The sequence below is a fragment of the Vulpes vulpes genome, chromosome 5, assembly GCF_048418805.1.
Source record: "Vulpes vulpes isolate BD-2025 chromosome 5, VulVul3, whole genome shotgun sequence".
Taxonomy (NCBI): domain Eukaryota; kingdom Metazoa; phylum Chordata; class Mammalia; order Carnivora; family Canidae; genus Vulpes; species Vulpes vulpes.
In genome coordinates this window covers 128,650,807-128,659,644 of record NC_132784.1, presented here as the reverse complement: position 1 = coordinate 128,659,644, position 8,838 = coordinate 128,650,807, and positions in this window count along the sequence as shown.

Sequence of the window (8,838 nt, the reverse complement as noted above, 5' to 3'; positions counted from 1 at the left end):
TTAGAAAGCTCTTGATTTATAAGCACCAAGCTTTTTAGGGAATAATTTTTGAGAACCAAAACACTAAGATTTAAAAGATCAAGTTATAAAATTAGCTTATAAATAACAAGTTAGAACTGCAGTTTTCCAGGGAGTGGATAGAAAGGTTGGGAACCTGACAAAGATGAAGGTCATGGTGACCTTCTGAACAACCTGGAGGGATCACAGAGGGAAGAGCAGAGATCATATTTAGAAATAACTTAATCTCCACTGGAAGAAAGACCTTTATGGCCAATTCAGGAACAGATGAAGGAGCCAAGTCAATTCTGAGAGCTGTCTATCATCATTCAACAGAGCATTGCATGTCATCCTGCCTGGGAACAGTTAGCATGTAGGTCTTCCACTGAAAGCTGTCTGCACCTCACTCTCTGACCGTGTATATCCTAGTAGGAATGTCACCCATGTGTATCTTGAGATTTTACTCAGTCTATTTTAACTCTACTGCATTCCTTTTTAATAGTCTAGAACTTTCTAAGGCCCCTTAAAATAAAGTGGAACCCTAGACATCTGAATGAACTATGATGGTATAAGAGGAACCAGCACCTGAATTTGGGTGATATTGGGTGGGAAAAGTGACTCAAAAGTTCATTTCAAGCCAAGACGCTCCTGTTACATTAGTATGGATATTAGTAGAACATGCTTAGGACAGGCTTCAACTTTTCTTATTTGGAGAATTATAACCACTTAACTGATCTCACTGAAACTATTCTATCCTTGCATCTTTTTTTCCACATGACTTACAACAACCAACCTTCCAGAAAATCAAATGTTATGATATTGCTACTCTAGAAATTTTCATCACCCTGTTGCTATATACTTGAGAAAGGTCAAACTTTGTAGTATTGACTGCACTGTCTTTCAAAACCCAACCCCAGCCCAATTTTTCAGCATCATCATATGTCTCAGCCTATGATTAAACCTATATTTGAACTGTTCCCAATCTGAGCCTTCTCGTACTGTTGAATTTTTATGTACTGATCCTTCCTTCTGGATTGTCATGAACTGCCTTCTCTGCAAGTTCCTTCTTCCCCTCACATCTTCAAATGTCATCCCAACTTGCTTTCACTGGCCATATGAAAGTTATTTACTCTCTCTTCTGTATTCAGATTCATTTGAAAGCATCTTATCAGATCTTATCAGATTCTTTTATAATGATATACTTATGTTCTGTCTCTACTGGACTGGGGACACCTTGAGAGTGTTGATTTCTACTTGCTCATCCTTCTATCTCTGGTTCCAAACACAGAGGAGGCACTCTATCAATGTTTGCTGAATGATTTAGTCTGCAACGAGTGGCACAGCTGACTAGTAAAGCTAAAATGCCCTTTGCCCACCTAACAGTTTACATTCACTTTTTAAATTCTGATCCAGCTATTTTTTGGACTTAGAAGTCCATTTTATTTATTTATTGTACATCATTTCTTTAGATTTGGCCAGTCATTCAACTCTGAAAAGACGGCTTTCTTTTATCTTCTTTTTAAATTTTTGAGTCTGTTATCCAAGGAATACGCCGCCCCTTCCAGCTGCATCAGCAGCAGCGCTTATTATCATGCCATCAATTTCTTCATCCAAGTGATAAATCACAATTCTGGACAAAGTGTTTCACATAACATTTATCTTATCCTCCCTAGGAGTATAGTTATTTTCATCTCTTGTTTTGTTAACTGGAATGTGAACTCCTCAAGACACACATTGTGGCTCACTCACAGTTTTATATTCCCTTAACTTTCTTGAGATTAATCATACTATGAAATGTCCTAATGTCCCTTGATGGAAGTAGTAGGAAGCTGGTTCTGCAATCAGATGATGTAGAATGAGATTGCAGCTATTCACTTGGGGACAGACTTGTACAAGTTTCTGAAACCCTCCCATCATACTGATAACATTTTCTCACATACAAAATGTGGGTAATATTAGTACCTACATCATAGAATTGTCTTGAGAGAATATAACAGATAATGTATGTAGAATGCTTAATGCTGTCCTTAACACATAGTAAATACTTAATATTTATTAGGGCTTATTACTATTATTACAGGTGTTAGTTGAATAAAGAGAGGAAATATCAATGTCATTAAGTATGCTAATATGTTCATCAGTGTTTGCTGCTGATGCTATAACAAAGTACCACAGTCTGGGTTGCTTAAACAACAGAAATTTTATTTTTTACAATTCTAGAGGCTAGATGTCCAAAATCAAGGTGTCAGGAGGTTGGTTTCATCCTGAGGCCTCTCTCCTTCGTTTATAGAGGGCCACCTTCTTGCTATCTTCATATGGTCTGTCTGCCTTCCTTCCTTCCTTCTTCCTTCCTTCCTTCCTTCCTTCCTTCCTTCCTTCCTTCCTTCCTTCCTTCTCTGTGTCCTAATATCTGCTTCTTCTAAGACACCAGTCATATTATGGATTAGGGCCCACTTTAATGAACTCATTTAACCTAATCACTTCTTTAAAGTCCCTATCTTGAAATACAGTCACATTCATAGCTACCGGGAGTTAGAACTTCAACATGTGAATTTTGAGGGGACACAATTTAGTCCATCACAATTAGCAATAGACATCAAACACATTATAAGTAGTATCTAAATAGCTTTGACAGACTGTATAGCCATTAATAACTACTCACTCACCCTTCTTTGAAAAGCATATATCCCTGTCCTCTGCAATTTGACTGGAAGTTCTAGGAAGAGGAAGAAGCATTCATGTGCCACTCCCATTGACCCGGCCATGTGACCTGATTTGATCAGTGGTAGGTGAGTGTGTGGGGCATACCCCACACCCAAGCAGGAGATTGAAGAGCCACTGATTGGTTTCATCATGTTCTTGCTCCTTTCTGTCTGCCACAAGGATGGAATGTCTCAGATAAAGACTGCTCCTTCAGCCTAATATCCACAATGAAGAGGCTGACAAGCAGAGCTGCCAAGGTGATGAGCAGCTGTCAATGTGTAAATGCAGAAGACAAGTAAATGTTTTTTTTTTTATTATTCACAAATAAATGTTTTTGCTTTGTTTTGTTTTTTCTAAGTCACTGGGATTTAGGGATTGTTTATTACTGCACAGAAGGTGCCTAATATGATAACCAACAACAGTGATTTTTTTTAAAAAAAGCAAATGCATATATATACTTATTACTGTTGCCTGCAAAAAGCACAGAAATCCAGTGTGCCAGCTATATGGTCATTCTGATAAAGCTAAACTGCAAAAAGGGGAGCAGAGCATAAATAATTTCCTGAGGACCCAGGGCACGTTGGGCAAACTAACGTTGGGCAAACTAAGAAACTAACGTTTCTTCCCGTTTAGTGGAAGAACACGCTGGCTTCCCTCATGGTTCAGTCTTCTCTCTTAAATAAAAAGGAATTGACCACTGCTTCATTTGCAGCCCTGCCTCTCCCTGTCCTCTACTGTTCTTAGAGAATTACAGTGGATGTCAAAAATTAGAACTGTCTGCCCTCTCTTGGCAAACACAAAGACTCCTTAAACCAGGACAACTTCACCCAAACCAGAATCAGTTCTACCAAAACACATGCTAGGTTCACAATGTAATTCAATAACCAGACTTCAACATCCTGCCATTTCCCAGTTACTGAGCGAAGGTGACTATTGAGCTAGATCCTAAGGATTCAGCAGGATTAGAGCTGCGAGGAAAAGGAGAAGGACATTCAAGGCAGACGGCACAGCTTAAACAGCAAAAAGTATATTTCAGAAGATGTGCCACTGAGGGTGCTTGTAGTAGAGGGTGCAGGAGTGGCTGCAGATAGGAGTGGAAACATAGCCGGAGGGCCATCTCTGACAGCCAGGGTTGGGGGTTCCAAGCCTGAGCACAACTCAGAAAAACAATGGGCAAAACCTTAAATGTTATGGAACACAAGTATTTGTATTTATATCTGATTTTTAAAATATGTCTCTTTAATAAACATGTAATATCACACAGCCGTTAAAAACACAAGCTTTTGGGGCCCCTGGGTGGTTCAGTGATTGGGCATCTGTCTTTGGCCCAGGGCGTGATCCCAGGGTCCTGGGATGGAGTCTCATATCAGGCTCTCCACAGGGAGCCTGCTTCTCCCTCTGCCTGTGTCTCTGCCTCTCTCTGTTCTCTCATGAATAAATAAATAAAATATTTAAAAACACACACACACATAGAAGCTTTTTATGCAATCTGGCTTCATACTACAGCTCAGCCATGAGTATGCCCTTAAGTACTTGAGTACGTTAATTTACCTGTAGAAACCCAGATTCTTCTTCTGCATAACAGAATGTGATAATAATAGTGTTTTCCTTCTAGAATGATGGTCATCGAATATAATGATGCATGTAGACTTCTGGCAAAATATCTGAGTCAAAGTAAAAGCTCCGAAAATAGTACTTGCTGCTGAAATTATTGCTGCACCATTGTTCAGAAATGAAAATTTAGTAATTTGCTTCTGCAAGACTTGGCCATCTGTGTCCTTTGGTTTCCAACATCCGAATACTGCTTCATATCTGTCCTAAAATGTGTGTAAGGCAAAGCCACAGACACAGCCCCACACAGGACACGTGACAATCAGTGACATACGTGGCTTGAACGGAAAGGCCCAAGTTCGTGTCTCAGCTCAAACAGGGCTAAGCTCAAACTGTTCCAAAGCAGCCGTGGGCCTCACTTTGGCGATGACACCAGATACAACTCCAGGGCAGGGAACAGAAAGAACAGCCTTCAGGGAGCTACCTGGGAAACCATTCCCTTTTGATCACATTGTCAAGGCTTCAGGGCAGTTTGCAGAAAACGGATTCCGTATTAGACGGTCACATTTTCTCCTCGAGAATGTTACTTTCCTTTTCTTTACTGAATCACTGGCTTCATTATTTTGGGGCTTATGAGCTGAAATTTCTGCCTTCCTTGAATCAAACCCTGTGGTTAGATCGTGGTTCTTTTGTACTTATGCTGATCGGTAGTTTTGAAGAAGGGGAGGGGGGGAGAAGGAAAAGAAAATTATGAGGATGAAACCACCAGTCGGCTTTTTCCTCCTTAAATATTTTCTAGTTTAGTTTTAGATAAAACAGTATTTGATCAATGGGTCTTTAAAACAATATTACTGTACTGTGAGAACTTTGAGGGAGTGTTGTCATGGAAATGGGAAGTAGCGCCATCCAGAATCATTTTTCCCCTTTCCCACAAAAAGTAAAAAAACATATGTGCACAGGCCTCGAATGGACAGCAAATATTGATTTTTGTTTCTAGGCAGGCACTCCCTCATACTTTTTTTCTGAGTTTTTAACCGGAAAAGCTGTTTCTGTTATTAATCAAATGCTCTTATAAGATATCCTGAGCTGCTTTATGATACAGTATATCATCCCGAATATAATAGCCGTTTTTATTATGGATGGGTTGAGTGTTCTCCTTAAATATCACATTTTTATTTTGTAATACCGATTATTCTACATAATTTTTTAAATTTTTATTTATTTTGAGAGATAGAGAAAGAGAGAGAGCACAAGTGGGAGGAGGGGCAAGGGGAGAGAATCTCAAGCAGACTCTGCGCTGAGCGTGGAGCCCGACACAGGGCTCCCTCTCACAACCCTGGGACCGTGATCTGAGGGAAAATAGAGACTCTTAACAGACTCAGACACCCAGGTGCCCCAGGAATAATGTTTTACTATCTCAGTGAACACTATATCCAAGTGCCCCAGGAATAATGTTTTAATCAAAAGAATTACTCTAAGATCAACTCTTTCTCTCTCTCTCCTGCCTTTGTTCCCCATTTCCTTCTCTCTTTCTGCCTTTCTCACATCCATTTGTTTATTCAATCATTCAATCTACATTTATTAGCACTTAAAGGAGCTAAAGAGTTAAAGACAGGAGTAGATTTGGAAATGATCATAATTCAGAAAGCCCCTCAATCATAATGATCAAGTTTCTCCAAACACTCCAGGGAGAAAAATTTAAAGAGACTTAAACACTGAAAGGCATAAACCAGGTGAGTGGCCCCAGTCACATGTAAGTCTACTAATGCTTGAGTATCTTAATTACTTATGACGACCACAATCAAACGTCCACTGCTTTTCCTCCTTTCAGTCTCCAAGCTCATAACTCCCGACCATCAGGGTCCACTGAGTTTCCAGAAACACGATGCAGCTCAAATGTTGATGTGGAGGATTTAAAAAAAAAAAAAATTATCTTCATGACTGCCTGATTTGCTTTTGCTTGGTCAGGCAAAGGAATCCATATACGCCCTGCCCAAATTTTAGGGTCCAGGATGACCTTGAAGTGTGTGGGTCTTTCCTTTATTGGGCAGAGAAGCGGGGAAGATGCGAGCCTTCTGCGCAGAGAGCATCCCTGGGCTGGGCAGGGCCACCGGGGCTGTGTGCTGTGTCCTGGCCGCGCCCTGGGAACGAGAAACCCAGTGACTCAAACATGCTTCTTCCAAAGAGACGTGAGCGCTCACACTGGAGTATGTCTCTTGAAAAATCAAAAAAAGGCAAAAACACCTGCAGGGTAGTGTGAAAGAGCGCTGCCCTTTGGGGGTCTGCGTTTGCATCCCTGCGGTGCACGACCCCCGTGGTCACAAGAACTGCTCTGCGTTTACCTTCTGGCAAAGGCGACTCTCCTCTTGGTCGCTGGCTGTCTGGGAAGCAGCTGCCTTAATTTAGCAAACTACCTTGACAGATCCCTCGGGATGACAGCTGAGACAGTCACTGAGAGCGTTGGTGAGGGAAGACAGGAAGCAAAGGAGAGAGCCAACTGCTCTCAGTCAGAGAAGGACAGGGATCTGGAACCCAGAGAGAAAAAAAGGGAAGGAGAGACGGTAGCTGAAAGAGATGGCCAAGCAACGTGGGGCAGTTGCCAAGAGCCTCTTAAGTTGTCACGTTGGATCTTAGGCCGCGGGCCATGCTATCTGTAAACTCCCTCTATCTGCCTAAAATTGCAGCGAAGACCTTGCATCATTTGTTAGTGCAAATGATGGGGGAAGGTTGGATCCATGTGTCAATCAGCGCCAAAATCTAGATAATAACAGCAAGTGATGGGGCCGAACGTGATTTAGTAGTGTCTGGAAGTCGTGGCTGGAGGGGACTGTGATAATGGAACCCTTCCAGGAATTCGCAGTGTGCAGGTAATGGGGACAAAGTGCTGGGCATGGAGGGAGAAAAAAAAAATTAAGAACTAGAGATGCATATATTGGGATTACCCAACATGGGAACTCACTGCTGAGGAGTGATTGTTAATGGAGGTTTGCAAAAACCTTTTGGAGTTCCCAAGGACACGATGGCTGAGTAGAGTAAGAAGGAATTCATACTCAGCCATCAGAAAGGACAAATATCCACCATTTGCCTCAACGTGGATGGAACTGGAGGGTATTATGCTGAGTGAAATAAGTCCATCAGAGAATGACAATCATCATATGGTCTCACTCATAAGTGGAATATAAGAAATAGTGAAAGGGTCTATAAGGTAAGGAGGGGAACTGAGTGGGGGGAAAATTAGAGAGGGAGACAAACCATGAGAGACTCCTAACTCTGGGAAACAAAGGGTTGCAGAAGGGGAGGTGGGTGGAAGGATGGGGTGACTGGGTGACAGGCACTAAGGGGGGCACTTGATGGGATGAGCACTGGGTGTTATACTAGATGTTGGCAAATTAAATTTAATTTTAAAAAAGGGAGGAAAAAGGGAATTCATACTGGCAAATGAGCATTTGCCCAAAACATTCCATTGATGATGACTAGAGCAGATGGTTCTTGCTAGACAAACTTCCTTCCAAATTCCCTAACATTCCTGCTATGGGGCAGGTCCGATTTATTTAAGGAGGCTGCTACTGGAAGAGCCTCAAGCCCTCTTCAAAGATCTCCCCTACACGGTTCTCTGCGAGCTCTCCCCTGCCCTTAAGGGGCTCAGCACCAGAACATGTGAAGTATCAGCCAGGTAGATAAGTATGAAAATGATGCTTTCAGGCAGAGTCATGAAGCAGTTAAGGACCTAAAATAAGCCGGTATGACCAGAGTGGCCCAGGAGGCAAATCCTTAATTAGTACTAGGTCACAGCCGGTAAAAAACCAGTCCAAATATCAGAGTATGAACTGAGCCAAATCAGGAGGAAAAAATTGACTGGAAATCAGGAGGGAATGCACAAAATAGGAGAGATTTCAGAGATGGGACAGAGGTGATGGTGTCCGTTAAACCGCTGGGTCCCTGGCTTGCCGGTACTTGCCGTCAGCCATGTGGTTTGGGTTTCTGGCTGAGTTGGTTCAACTTAAATATATAGGTTCAGGACAGAGCGTCTTGAGGAAAGAGCCCAGAGAACCCAATGGTGTGGCTGGATCCTCATGGGAGTGACAGAAACCAATATGACTCAGGCCTTCTTGCTCATTCACCAAACCCAGGACCTGGGCTTTGTGGTCCAGTTGAAAGCACATCATCTTCTACAAGAGAAAGAAAACTGATTGGTTCTCAACTCATCTGACAAGTTATTAGTTTTTTCTTTCAAGAGACCCCTTTTATGGTTCTGAGCGTGTAAACATTACGATAAAAAAATACCTACCTTTCTAGACTATTTGTGAGGATCAAATAAAGTGTATCTGTGAAATGTAAGGGGATTGTGCGATGCTTAGTAAATGCTGGTTTGAATTTTCTCCTGCCTCCCTGCATCTCCCTCCTCTCTTTCTTCCCTGTTCTTCCCTTTTACCTTCCGCAGTAGATCCCCTGGGAGCATCACTCCCTGAGCATCAGACCCACCAAGACTTCCTACTCAGTGTTAGTTTCCAGCACTCACAGAGACCTCGCCACAGTGACCTTCTAGTGCGTTAATCTACTGGCTTCCTCCCACACCAGCTCGGTGAG